Genomic DNA, 15,777 nt, shown 5'->3' on the forward strand with positions numbered 1-15,777 from the left:
CTGTGTAACCACAAAGACTGTGCCAATTTTAATTCCACCTAACACTCTCTAGTGATTAAATTGAACACATAATCCACAGAGAGGATTATAAAGTGAACCAGAATGGGAAGCAGAAAATAAATACTGACATTTCGGTGAACACAAAATATTGATTATTAAAGATCTCATTCTCTGCTTTCAAATGAGCTGTTATTTATGCCAACAGATGTTTCGTCTTCACAAACCACATCAAAGAGACTGAAGATAATATATGCTAATTTCTCTGGTTTCTTGTCTCACAGTTCCTGAAGGTGGAACTGTTAGTAGAACCCAGAATATATATATATATATACATATATATATATATATATATATATATGTATATATATATATATATTCTGGACATATATATATATATATGATTTTATTTATTTATTCTTGAGAGACACACAGAGAGACGCAGGAACACAGGCAGAGGGAGAAGTAGGTTCCTTACAGGGAGCCCGATGTGGGACTTGATCCCAGGACCCTGGGATCATGACCTGAGCCAAAGGCAGGTGCTCAACCTTTGAGCCATCCAGGTGCCCCTAAGACAGTATATTGAAATTAAGGTATTATATAATAAAGAAGAGTCACACTTTATATGTTTTAAAAATTGTTTAAATTTTTTTCAATGCTTTGAAAATTGTATGCTTCCATTTTTGGCTGAACCTGATAATCATGGATGTTACAATTCATGTTTATACAAAATCTATGGTATTTATTTTTCTGATGATTATTCATTATGGATATATAATTGAGTCTCCAAATAGAATTTAATAAATAATTAGTTTAAAAAATACTTTGTATTCTACAATAAGCTTGCATTTTTTTTATATTTTAAAAAGTTATGAGCTTTCTAAATCCCTGTAGTATCCCCTATTCATTGATATAAACAAAGAGCCAAACTAAGGTACCAGCATGCAGTAGCTTAACTGTACCACCCCCTGTTGAGAACCATCACCTCAGAGGTAGACAGGTGTCTCTCTTCTCTTCTCTGCCTCAAGGGGGCCCCAGGTCTTGTATCCTCACCCCTTATATCTTTGAAAACTTAAGTATTTTTAGATCTAAAGATAGAAATTTACCCTCAATGTAGCCAACTTAGCACTCAGTGTGACTCCCTTATTATTTACTTTTCTCTCATATTTTGGGAGCTTGGGTACTTCTTTTCTCTTCTTGTAAACTCAGCCACGCATCAAAATGAATGTTTTGTTTAAAAAGAGAGAGAGAGAGAGAGAGAGAGAGAGAGAGAGAGTGTGTGTGTGTGTGTGTGTGTGTGTGTGTGTGTGTTTTGTAGTTTACCCAGCTTTTCAGATGTATTGCTCTGGGTGTGTTTACATGCTATCTGGTCCGTCACCATGTTATCATGGAAGTACCCATCTCAGAGTAGATCTCTCCTTTACATATACACTTTCTGCCATAGCCATGTCCATTCTTTGTTTCCCAATGGACTGTTACCTCCAGCCCAACAGTATCTTCTCCACAGACATTCATTTATTCCTCCTATATTTTTTGTAATTTTTTTTCAAAGGCCAGATCTAAAGCATGTGTTTGTATGGAGGCAATGTAGCACAGTACAAAGAACATGTATTTTCTAGTTGGGAGATAAAGGTTCACATTCTACGTAAGTTGGTGTGATCTTGGGCAAATTATCACCATCTTTGCAGGCTTATTTTTAAACTAGAGATGATGGATTGAACTAGAGTGCAGGATGAACTTAAATTGTCTGGAACAGATCCAGTTTTTGCTGATGTCTTGGTATAATTTTCATTACACCCCTGTTCCATTTTAAGTGTGTCCCAGGTGGGTGATAAGCTATGACTACTAATTTATTATAAAACTATTAATAAAATATAACTTTTACAATAATTGTGTTTGTTGGATTCAAGCAACATAGTTTCTGGAAAAAAAATCTTTTTAAGAATCTTGGTGGTTTCCATTGCTCTCAACTAGTAGCACCATGGCCTCAGGATTTGCTTTGGGGTTTTTTGGGGGTTTTTTTGATGCTCATCTCACCAGAATGAATGACTGAAAATTCAGTGTATGAATTAAGTAATTAATAATTATGCTAGAAATTATTGTGACAAAATGTAATCAATTATACTTTCAGGCTTTGTAATAAAGCTCCATGTTTTAAAAATTCATGAGCAAATTTTTAGCAAAATAAACATTGGTCTGTTTTTTATAAGCCAATTACTTACAAATCCTCTATCTTTCATTGCATATTTAATGAGCAGGAATTAGTCTGTTTTCTGCAGAAAGCACAGAACAGCAGGGAGGATCTGGGCTCTTGGGTGGAAGGTGAGATGCAATTAAAAAATCCACTGGAAGAAAGATAGAACAGGGTTATGGCCAGATCTTTTGAAACTTTGATGCTTGTATTTCTAAAAATGAGGTATCAAGGTCAATAAAGAAAAGACATGTTGTTGCCCTAGCATTAAACAGAAAATAATTCATCCAATACATCATATTGACATAGGACATCTCAGGTCAGGAGTAGTATGTCTCCAGGAGAGAACTTGGGGGATAAATGTGTTTTATGCACAGATGACCTTATTTGATGATGACTTTATCTTATTCTTCAGTCATCCTAGAATTATGATACACTGAATTTGGAATACTAATATTTCATTTCATTAGTCATTTTAGGAGCAGTGGTGTGCTAGAAACCAAAGCTGTATCGAATAAGAAACTATGCCCTTCAAGTATATGGAAATGATCTAATGCTTTCACTATCTTTATTGAGAATCACTGACCTTCCATCACCTTCGGGTAAAGTGGCACCTTTAAGGGTATGGACTACTTGATATAAATCTCTTATACATTTTATGAACCTTAGAGCCTTTTGGACAGAAAAGTATCACTACCCTATTATAGATGAAGGGATTATGTCGGGGGACTTTTAAAATATTTTTTCTCTGTTTATATACTGTTTAAAGCACAGCTGAATTTTGAATCTCAATTAATAAAAACTCAAATTCCATTAATTTATACTCCTAAAAAATCTCTGGTCAGAAAGAAAAGTGATTTATAATCCCCCAAGGAAATTAAAAACAAATTACCTCAGAGTGAAAATGTTCCAATCTGTGTTGTAATTGAATTATTACCTGAAGAGTTGGGTCTGGAATGAGAGGAAACAGACTCCAATCTAACTGGATAAGGATTGCAATGATGAAAGGATTTTTGGAACATCTGAAATATTGTAAAGGTGTGTGAGTGTGTGTGTGTGTGTGTGTGTGTGTTTTAATACCCACAACACACATATGATAGTTTCTGGACTGCATTAATCTACTATTTTTCAGCTGACAAAACTGAGATACAGAAATTGAGTTCTTCAAAGAGAAGTAATAGTTGTTAAAATTAGAATGTGCATGCCCATCTCTCTTATACAGAAGTCCTTGGATTATCACCATTAATAAATGCAAACAATATTTCCTGAGAACTTAATCTATGTATGTAATTGTATAGACACTACAATGCAGCAGTTGGATAAGAACCCCTTTTCTCATATGATTTCATCTCTTTGGGGGAAGTAGAAAACAAAGTAGGCAGTGACAAGATTTGACTTATGTCTTAAAAGAGGCACAATAGAAGTGATGCCGAGAAAAGGTAAAGTGAGGGAAAGGCAAATAAATAAGACTAATTAACAAACTTTTCTGATAATCTTACTGAGAGATGATAATGGTGAGGAGCAAGGTAATGACACTATGAGAATGACACTGTAAGAATGCACCTCCCAGATCTCTGACTACTGGAAGCACTCTGAAATCATCAGTGGTTCTAAAAGGGCCACATTATTTCCCAGGGGTTGCCTAGCCAATGACTGAGTGTGGCAGAGATGCTAAGGCAAGCTCATTTCTGGGCAGAGAGATCCCCTCACAGGTGGCTTTGGCTTAAATCCCTCCAATAGCTTTGCCAAGCTCTCCTTAGAATTATTTTGTGAACACCTGGGTGGCTCAGTCCATTTAGCATTTGACTTCAGCTTAGGTCATGAGTTTACGGTCCTGGGATCCAGCCCTGCTTGTCAGGCTCTTTGCCTATCAGGGAGTTGCCTTCTTCCCTTCCCTTTGCCCCTCCCCACTGCTTGTGCTTTCTCCCTTTCTTTCAAATAAAAAAATAAAATCTTTTTAAAAAAATTGTTTCACTGTCAAACCACTTAGACTAACTCCTCATCTCTTTCCCCTTTACTTGGAATCAGACCTGCATTCTATTCTGTCTCTCCAGCCTCCATTATCATTTTGTTTCAAGGACTTTTTCCATAATATATTTGCATATTTAATCCTATCTTGGTATCTAATTCTCAGGGGACCCAAACTAACACATAATGAATATGAGAAGTTGGATGTTGGGTGTATTTTAAATATACTGACTATATTTGGAGTGTCAGAAAAAAAGAAGAGTCTGATGAATCTGATTTTTTTTTTTACTTGAGTATTTGTAAAGATGGGGTTGACATCAACTAGGATGAGTGAGGAGAGAGTCTATCTGGGAGGGCATGATTAGAATGAAAAGAAGCATATGTTTGAAATGACTACTAAAAAGTCAAGTGGGTAGGCTGTTAAGGCAGTTGGAGATATAGTCTGGGTTTTAGTTTGGAGAATGGATCCATATTTGATATAAATATCAGAGTCAACATGCATGGATGATATTCAATGATATAATACGGAATGGAACCACAGAGGAGTCAAGTTATGGAATATAGATTTCTTTTTTAAGATTTTATTTATTTATTCATGAGAGACACAGAGAGAGGCAGAGACATAGGTAGAGGGAGGAGAAGCAGGCTCCATGCAAGGAGCCTGATGCAGGACCCAATCCCTGAACTCTGGGATCATGCCTTGAGTTGAAGGCAGATGCTCAACCGCTGAGCATTCAGTGGCGTCCCTTGAATGTAGAATTTTTTTGTTTTGTTTTGTTTTGTTTGAATGTAGAATTTTAAGGAAGAGTGAGAAATACTGGGGGAGGGAGACGAGTTTTCAAAAGAATAGGCACAGGGACAGTTCAAAATTTAGCAATGAAGAATGTAAAGAACCATCAAAGAAAATTAAAAAGGAATGGCAGTGGGGTAGAAAGAAAACAAGAGTATATAGAGACCTAGAAGCTTTGAGTTTATTTCCCAGTCCAACATGCTGGGCTCTGAAAATGTTTTAGAATATTCTTCTGAACCATGCCAGGCTTTAAAATATGTATGTATCTAGATTTGCCTGCATGCAAACAGTTTCCTTCCCAGTAAGGAAAAGTTAAAATCATAATCATGACTTTGTATAAGCGACTTAATCTCTCTGGGCAACAGTCGCTTCATCTGTATGATAGTTATAAAAAATCACTAATGATTTGCCAAAGTTGAGTAAAAAGTGAGATTGTAACTATATAATTGAGTAACTTGTTGGGCAATTTGACGAGAACATAATTTGAAAGATGGTAGAGTTAAATTGAGCCCAATGTCTGCGGACCATTCATTGATGAACTAATTCAATGTATATTCATATATTATTGAGCAGCCATTTTATGCCATAAGATTCATGTTGGGAAATGTTCTGTGTGCTGGGTTTGGCCTCTAGCTGATTTCCAGCATGGTTCAAGGGAGCCTGTAGTCTGAGACTCTGGCATAGATATGCACTTATCAGGTATGGCTCTTGCTGTTTTCAGATTTGAGGATAAAAACCATTAAAAGATCAACTAAATATATATTTGAGAAATATTTGGCATGAGGCTATGTATGTGCTTTCTGATTGGGGATCAATAACAAATGTCTTGCATTTTAATAGTAAAGTTAATTAAGAATGAAATATGAAATTCTAAGAAACCATCTTAAAAAATATTTTTGACTAAAAAAAAAACCTAGTAGATAAAGAGTCCTGCAAAAAAAAAAGGCCAAAAATAATAACATAGCATTTATCTAACATGCACGCATGTGCCAACATGCTCATCTCATATCAGTCTCTAACAAATTACATAAACAAAAGTGAGCATTCTGTTTCAAGTCAGAAAGTCTATAGGCACACTAATCTGGATGTTGCCTTTTGGAAAGATTCTCTAAATAAGGTAATATAGACCTCCTGGGTATTATTCTCCATGGTTCTTGGATCTGTCCTCTAGGGTCTTGGTTCTGCACTCTGCCTCATTCTTTTCTTTCCTACAAGAAAAGACATGGATTGGAATTTATTAGCTTTCTGAGATAGCTTCCTGCCTACAGAGAGTTTAAGGTCTAAACACCTCTTTTCATAGTTTGCTCTCTGTCCTTTTCATCACATGCTGTTGGGGCTTTCACAAGTACAATTATATTACAAACTTTGTGGTGATTGTATGAATCTTATTGGAATTTACTCCATTAGAAAAAAAAATCACAGTGACAAATCTTTTTGAGAGATCTTCCTATCTTGGGTTGCCTTTAGATTCTTAAAAGTTCCGCCCCCAACATGGAGCTTGAACTTATGACCACGAGATCAAGAGTTGCATGTTCCACCAACTGAGCCAGACAGACGTCCTAATTCTTACAATTTGACAGAGATGGTCTATGAGGAACATAGAGGATGTAGTGTGAACATAAAGCAGCACAGTCATTTTGGAAAGCAATTTAGCATCTACTAAATTTGAACATATGAATATCTCATGACGTATCAACTGTGGTTCAACAGAAATGTGGACATAGTATACCAAGAGATCTTTTAAAAAATGTAGTGAAGTTTTTAAAATGTTGTTTTTATGTCTAGAAAAATCCTCTTATGAGCACTAAGAGTAGAATGAATAAAAAATATGGCCTTTAATATAACAGAATGAAAAATAAGATGGACAAATTATAACAACTTTCAGCAAAGTAAATGGATCTCCCTAACATAATAATGAGTAAAAGAAATCAGACAAAAAATATTAAAGGCTAAGCTGTAATTTTGTACCTTAGAATTGGCTATTTTGAGGTAGAGAGAAGACATTTGGGAATGCCTTTTACTCATGGACTATTGTTAATTTTGCAGTAATTCCTTGAGCTGGCTTTTTGTGCTTTTGAGTATTTGTTGATATTTTGTAAGAAGCATTTAAAAACAAGAACAAAAACAAAAACACCTCAACATCAGCAGGGTAATTCAATGGCCTCATCCCTAGATCTCTTTGATTGCTATTTTTTTATCTTTTTTTAAGTAGCTTTATTCAGGTATACTAGATATACCTGTACATATTTAATGTATACATTTGATAAGTTTGGACATAAACACATACCAGTGAAACCATACCATAATGAGAACAATCAGCACATCCTCAGCATCATGTCCATTTCAGCCCTGTGCTCTGACTTGCACTGGCCTTTCATTTCCTAAGAAGCCCCATACTTCCTTCCACCACGGGTATTTGTACATGCTCTTGACTTTGCATGATCACGCTATTCCTTGCATTTGAGTTCAGATGTTCCTGTTTCAGGAAAAGTTTACATGAACTCCAATTCTTGGCCAAACCCACTTTTAACCAAGTGTGAAATGTGAAAACTTTGGAAGTTTTCATAGGATCCTGATTCTCTCCCTTTTTTTGTTTGTTTGTTTGTTTTGTTTTTTGTTTTTTGTTTTTTTATGTTGACTGCTATCATTATCATTACTTGATAAATGTTTTTAATGTTTTGGTATGAATTAAATAAATCAAACATCAAAGAAGCTAGAATGGCCTCTGACCTAACATAAGTTCTCAATAAATATTAAGTTATCATTATTAATTAGTGTCATCTTAGAGAATATGTTTTTTATGAAGTCATTTGCCAAAAGTAGCTAGTTAGTAAGTATCAGACTCTAAAATAATTCTTCTTTCTTGGTTAAAAATAACACTTAGAAGAAAGTGTTATTTTTTTCTTCAAATTATAAATGTTTAAAATATGGGATTTTGTAATGGGAGGAAGTAGAAAAGTATACTTGGAAATGCTAGGTATAATCTATAGGATATGACATAACAACATTGTTACTTATTCAATGTTCAATGTCTTCCTTTGAAGAATATCAGTAACTGTATTTTCATGGGACACAGGCAAAAATTTGAAAACAAATGTTAACCGAAATTAACTATCCTAATTATGTTCTGGATTCAGTTCAGTTGAACTGGCTGTCTTCTCATAAACACAGTCATATACACACAGTTGGATATAGAATTCTAAATTTGCTATCATTTGTTTAGAATATATTTTCTTCCAAGCATTCTAGCAGGCATTTTAAAAAGTGTTATTTTTATAATCCTCACCAAAACCACCATCTGATAAGTAATATTCACTCTACTTAAGATTTGCAGAGAAATCATCATCTGAAAAGTCAAGTGGCTTGCTGAAGACCCAGCATAAACAAATGGCTAAACCAAAATTGAAACCTCTTTTTGTCTACCTCGAAAGCTTGTGTTCACTCTGCCTTTCAAATAATGATTACACCGTTGTGTTTCAATGTAAATATCTGTGATACGCAAATGGATATACTAAAATTATGAATTGTGCCAATCCAAGAAAGGGAGAATATAACTGAAGAGATTATGTGATATTTTAATTGATGTAATTGCTCTTGGATTATCCTCAGTCGCTTAATACAATTTGTTTGTCTCCATCATGTGTTTGTATATTTGTGATTTTAACTATGTGAAATATTTTAAATCCAAATGACAATGATGTTTACAATTCACCTTACATTGATTGAATGTTTGTTCAAGAGAATCTTAAAGAGACATTATCTTAGTAACACCTTGTTGAGAGCTATGATAGTGATAGTGTTTTTAGTTACCTGTGTTTCATTGTATACAACTATATTGTAATAAAAAATGAGTAGCATTGCTCTCATCGTGGAAAATTGTACTCTCTATTTTATAGAGATATCTAGAGAGATGGAATCTCCTTCCTGGAAGTCTGAGAGACAAAGGGCTATCCTAAGCAAAAGCAAACCTTAAGTAAGCATCAGTATGTAAAAATTTGATTGAAAACACCTTTTGCCTGTATTAAGAATAACTATCTGCCAGTTACTCCTGTGTCCGTGAGCTGTTCTAACAAGCCATTTTTTTTTTTTCCTCTCAAGCCTTTTGGCCAATATGGTGTCTTTTGCAAAAAAAATGTTGCCGCATTCCTTTCTTGTTAACCTAATTCTCATTGACCTTTCAGTTATTAGATTAGTTATCACCTTATCAGATAACTTTACTGACCTTCAGTAGTGCTTTTGATTTTGAAGGAGGTACAAGAGTATAGCACCTTATACAGCATTTAACAAAATGGTCTTTTCACATTTTTGTGAACCAGTTGGATTGCTGCTTGTTTCACTCATAAGAAAATAAGCTCCATGGATAGGATATCAGGAATGATATTCTTTATCCATTGGCATCCACTATAAAATAGACACTTAAATATTTATTGAATCAGTTTGTAACTTTTTAAAAATTCAGATTGTTACCTTCCCAAGTTAGGATCCCTGGACTAAAAGATGAGCCCTAGAAAAAGCAAGTGCCATAAAATTAATGAAAATTACGGACTTTTAAATTTCTTTGTGATCTATAAAACATCAAGTGTGTAAGTTACCAATAGCTCTAGCATTGATTTGAGTGAGTTTGGCAGCTGGGGGCACCCACTCTGGTTGTATGTGACAGATGCTGAAGGTGTGGTTGGTGTTTGGAGTTTTAGATATCCTCATCACAACAATGGATAGGAAGAAAACACCAATGCTGGACATCATGAGGAAGCCATAATCTGTAGGGACTATGTAACATGATGTTTGTTGTATGAAAAAATTGGATAGGATGTTCACAGGGTTTAAGTGCTGAGAGCAGAATTGCTGATTTGTGGCTGTTATAGAAATGTTATTGTTGCTACCCAGGAGGTGTGCCTACAAAATGTGTGGAAACTGAAACTTTTATAAATATTGTATTAGTTTCCTGGGGTTTTCATAAAAAGAAATACCACACACTGACAGGCATAAACAACAAAAATGTATTGTCTCATGGTTCTGGAAGTTAGGAATCAGAGATCAAAGAGTTGGCAGGGCTGTTCTCTGAAGACTAGGAAAGAATCTGTTCCAGGCCTCTCTCCTCACTTCAGGAGGTTTCTTGGCTTGTGTAAGCATAACTTACATTTTCTCCCTTTGTATGTGTATGTCCAAATTTCTCCTTTTTGCAAGACAGCAGCTATACTGGATTAAGATCCCACCCTACCCAACTATGACCCCATCTTAACTAAATTACATCTGCAATGACCCTATTTCCAAATGAGGTAAATTCTAAGTTACTGAGGGTAAGGACTTAAACACACAATTTTGGGGGGAAGGCTGAGTGGAGGTGGCATTGGCACAATTTGAGCCATCCAGGTAAGAAAGTAAACATTTATTTAGAATGAGATAAAGATAATAGTTGAGACGTAAAAATACTTTAAAATCCATAAAATATTTTATTAAGTAACTACATGACATCTCTAAGTTTCCTCTATCTTGTGCTACAAAATTTTTGCTTAATCTTACAAGGAGATTTTTAATATCATTTTTAAGAGAAATAGAAAGATAATTCCATCTTTTGTATTACATGATTAATAGTAAATATTTTATTAATTGTTTAATTTTCTTGAATGGTGATGAATTTTAAATATCAATCAATTTTTTATATGTAAAAATATGCATGTATCACTAGCTAGATGCTGCTATTCTAATTCTAGTGGCTTAATATGGTATTTTGCTGGCAATGTTATGTCAAATCAGTAAGAAATTTACATCAGAAATTCTGGTCTATTTTATGAGATTAGCATGTAAAGAATATTTGCATGTGAAGGGGAATAGAATTTGCCACCCTAAAACATGCCTCTTTGGCATAAGGATTATCTTGAGGCTAATTATTTTTCAGAAATGCAGACACAGGAGCTTTGAAAATGCAGTAGGAGCTACCCTGTTGTAAAAGAAATTTACATTTATGAAGGAAATTTTCATTTGTAAGTGTGTCCCCTCTCTGTACCAGGTGGAAAAGGATGAGTTACTCTCTAGAAGCTCATATCAGTGAAGGCATTGACTTAGATCTGCAAAACAAAACCACACCTTTATTACTTGTGACTGTTTTTCCCCTTAGTCTCCCATTTAAAGGCCTTCCCCCACCCCTACTCCATCCTTTTGCTATTAGATGAAGATGGTATTTAATGAGAAGGCTTGGGACCTCTACAGAGTTGCTCAGTTTTCCTGGGACTCTCCCATGTAAACAGGAGGTATCTGTTATTAAACTTGTTTGTTTTTTTTCTGTTACTTTGTCATTTATTACAGCAGTCTCAGCCAAGAACCCAGAAGGGTAGAGGGAAAATTACTTTTCCTCTCCTACACATATATAATGTTTATAATTTTATATGTTTTGTTATTGATATTCCTAAGTCCTCAAAAACAAAACAAAACACTTTTTCGTTTTGGCTGGATTTCAAATAAAATTGAATTCTGTAGTTTATGATTTTACATGTATTGTAACTGGACAGTTTTCTACAGACTAGCTTCTGACTCCATGTTTCTAGCTGTTTCTCTTCCACTGTTCACAGCACAGCTGTGATGCTAGGCATTGCAAGTTATGTTGATATTTTAAGACCTCTGGTCCTGACTCCTTGTGTCAAGTGCTAGGAAGGTGGACACAATGCGTTGGAATGGAGTATTCTAATTTTTTTTTTTTTAATATTTTATTTTACTCATTTTAGACAGAGACAGAGACAGAGTGCATGAGCTGGTGGAGGGCCAGAGAGAAAGCTAAAGATAAAGCAGACTCCCACTGAGTGTGGAGCCCACCTCAGAGCTTGATCTCCTGACCCTGAGATTATAAGCTGAGCTGAAACCAAGTCAGATGCTTAACTGACTGAGCCACCCAAATACCCCTGGAACATTCTTGTTCTTATACCCAGTCTAATAGCAACAACTATACATGGAATTATTGATAAAATACATTCATCAATCATACTAAATTCAAACTAATAGTTCCCCCAACTCATCAGATTCTTAGGGTGGATCCCCGAAAGATCAATAGCCATCCACATGCCTCCAGCATAGAGAGAAATGTGAAGGGAGATCATTAAGAGTCTTCCTAACCAATTCTGGTCAAAATATATCACTTTGAAAGTTTGTCAATATCCGATCATATAAATACATTGCCAAGATCTTTCCAGGGAGGAGACCCCTTCAAGTAAAGGTCTTTCAAGCTTGAATTTCATGATCCTTATGATTAAACCAGTTCTACTCCCAGCTAGGAAATATGGGTGGTTTACAAAATATACCTTTGCTTCAGCTGATAAATCATGTGCGTCAAACATCATTAATATCCATATTTTATAGTGAAAAAAATTATGCCATAAATGGGTGAGCACAGTGCCAACATTTATAAGGGTGGTAGGTGAAAAGTCTGGGTTCTGTGGTCTTTTCATACTGCCAAGATATTTACTACTACCAGTACCTCCCTACTCGTAATTTTGGAACTAGGGTTTAGAAAGGAAGTTAGCTTTATGCATCCAGCAGATTGCAAGCCACAACTGTTGAAACGTTTGACCAGCTGTGATGAAGTTTTGGAATGTAGATGAGATCCGGAGATGATGTCCAAGAAAGAACTCTTGAGAAGTCTTTGGTGCAAAATGGTGGTTTTATTAAAGCACAGGGACAGGACCCCTGGGCAGGAAGAGCTGCTGCACCAGGATTGTGAGGGTGGCTGATTATATACCTGAGAGTTGGGTGAGGCAGGGAAAAGGGAGATTTCAAAAGGATTTTCATATGTTAAGGAAGACCTATAAAATACTGGAGGTCTTGTCATTGTCAAATTAAAAATTGCTTTTCCCTCTAGCAAGGCATTAACATTAAGACAATTGGAAACTTCCTGAGGAATGTCACACACATCCCACCCTGGGTGGGGGTCATTTGTGAGATATCAGCTGTGCTTTGTCCTCAGCTAGCCCTCTGTTCCTCATCATTTCCCCCCTGAAAAATTTTGACCCTTAAATCTTTAAGGTCATTGAAGGTGGAAGGTCTCATATTCTGTAACTTCTTCCTGCAGAGTAGGGGCCTAGAGATGTCCCTACCTATGGGTCAATATTTGTCAGTTGGTGAACATATCGGGGAGTTATAAAAAGGAGAAGGCAGCTGAACCCAACAAGGACAATGCATGAACCTCCTTGAGAAGGCAGGATCATCTGTCAGCTGGAAGTTATGGCAGTGAAGGAGTCTTTGCAATAGTCAGGGAGACACCAGAAATAACAAATAAATAACAAATATTATAATGAGAAAGTGAAGACCTTTGACAGTTGACCTTTGATAATTTTCCTCCAGTTCAGGCATTTAAAGCAATCATAAAAGGAAAGAGATGATTTAAAGCACCAATTTGAGTATTCATGTCAGATAGAAACCCATAAATATTTTTGTGGTAATCTGGAATGTATACACAGCAGTGTTTTTTATGATAGTGCAAGTTTTACCTTCTGCAACAGTTAAAACGTTTAAAGACAATCAGAACTAGAATTTTAGGTGTGTTATTGAAAACAATTTTTCTCTCTAACATAACCCTCATTTCCAGAGATAGTCAAGACTAATTTGTTTGCAAAACAATTCCAATTTTAACAAACCTGGCCTATTTACATAAGCTCAGCAAGGATGATGACTGATCATATAGATGTTTTAGAATCTGCTTTGCTGAAAAAAAAAAAAAAAAAAAAAAAAAAGAATCTGCTTTGCTGGAACGTTTTATAAGGAATCTCTAGGTTGAAATTTTAAGTAGCCTCTCCAGGCCAGAAGCCAAGCCAAGTACTTGCCATCAGACATGCCTGCAATACCCGTAGATTTGGGCAGATTCCTTTTCCTTTTCATGAGGTTCCCAAGGCATCCTGATGTCCTGCACCTGCCAGGAAGTACTGTTCTTTACTCACCTGGTAAGGCCGGGGAGGGGGGGGGGGGGTGGGGCACGACTCCGTAAGCAAGGTATCAGGCCAACATTTCCAAGTAGCTTTGTGGCCCCAGGTTTTATAAAGTCAACCTTAGCTCCTTAAAGCTGTTTGGTCATACCTGAGTTTATGCATGTCTCTCCAATATGACATTCCAGTCAAAACCTTGGTAAAATAACCAATATTTCCATTAGTGTCCTGTTACAAGAACAGATTCTTATTGAATCTATGCAAATGACTATGGTCACCATAGAAGAATGCTTATTCAGAGAACTTTTGAATTTCATTAGAGAGAAAAGTTAATGTTTCAATTTGTTTTATTATTATTTCTATTTATCACTGATGTCAAGAGAAAGTTAACTTAGTCTGGAACAGCAAATATTAGAGGAACAGCAAAGTTTTAACCAAGAGTATAACAACAACTATATATAATCATTTTTCCCAATTTATTTAGTCCCATATTACTATTTTTGTTTAGTTTGAATGCAGGTTAGTTCTGGAAGTTTTTATCCATTTTAAAGACATTGAATACCTGTATTCATCCTAAAGATCTTTTATGAATCTCCTTGAAGATGAAATTCATTTTGCAAGAGAATAACAATTATAAATGACAAAAACTTAGAAGTGGACACAGTTAATAATCTGATGAGTCCAGTATGATGCTCTTGACAAGGAAACTCAAGTTATTTCTGTGACATATAACATTTGAATGACCAAAAAACCAAGTGATGCTCTTAAATTCAAACATATTAAAACTTTAGGAATTGCACATAACCTCTAGAATAGTTACAGCATTTACCCTAACATAAGGCTTATTCAACAGTGCTTCCAAAGTGACTTAACATACCAAATTAAAAGGCCTAAGAGACTTCATTTACAACTCAAAACTTGGGAAGTTTGTTAAAACCTTAAAAAATTCTATTTCCATTCCTTACATCTCTCTTACACATAGCATTACTTCCCTTCTTTTCTTTGCAGTAACAAGTCAAAAGCACAAACTTACATCCAGTAATCAATGCTTTAGCACTTTATCCTATTTGGAAAAGACCTAGATGATTATCCAAGCAAAACTTCATAGTTTCAAGTTACCAAAGAATTTGAAAGCTGTCTTAACAATTACTTTTGAAAACTTTGAGACAATTAACCATCATTTCAAGTTATCTTTTTGCTAACAAATTGCAGCAGAAATAACATGAGTTTATCTTGACCTTCAGCAAACCTTGGTAGGATAAAAGTTTCACATTTAATGCTGGTAACTTTAAGGACAGGTGTACCTTAAACCAAGGAACTAATGTTGGTTCAAATACCAATTCATATTCCACCTGAATCTTCCTTTCCCATTGTCAATTTTTACCTGAGACACTGGTGGGGAAATCTGAGTGTTAAGTCCAGGGGGTGCTTTTCTTTCCTCCTTGAGAAAACGAGGGTAGGAGGAGCTAATGGTGCCAGAAGCACCAAGGCTGGTATAGGAGCCAGTTATGCAGCTGCACCCAAGGTGGTGCAGAAGCAGGAGGAGGAAGGGAAGGCAAGAGGTGAAGTGCTGCCTGAAGGCAGAGAAAGGATTCCTGGTTCTAGAGCTCATCAGCTCCAAGAGAGGAAATACCAGGTTTTCCCACCAAGGGGGGAATAGGCAGTCCATGTCAGGCCAGAGAAGACAGGGAACTTCCCCGAAACAAAGGGAGTTTCAGCAGCTGCTTGGGAATACTCCTTAAAGTCCCCGGCCCGAGGTAGGCTAACCACAGTTGGCTCCAATTATGGTTATTAACCCAGAAAATGAGTGAGGGAGGAGCCCCCTTATCTATTAGGAGGAACAGTGAAAGGAGACGAGTCCCCTTCATCTGGAATGGCCTATGTTTCCTCCAACAACCTGGGTTTACTTGGAGGAGGCCTAA

The sequence above is a fragment of the Canis aureus genome, chromosome 12 (genome assembly GCF_053574225.1).
Source record: "Canis aureus isolate CA01 chromosome 12, VMU_Caureus_v.1.0, whole genome shotgun sequence".
Lineage (NCBI taxonomy): Eukaryota > Metazoa > Chordata > Mammalia > Carnivora > Canidae > Canis > Canis aureus.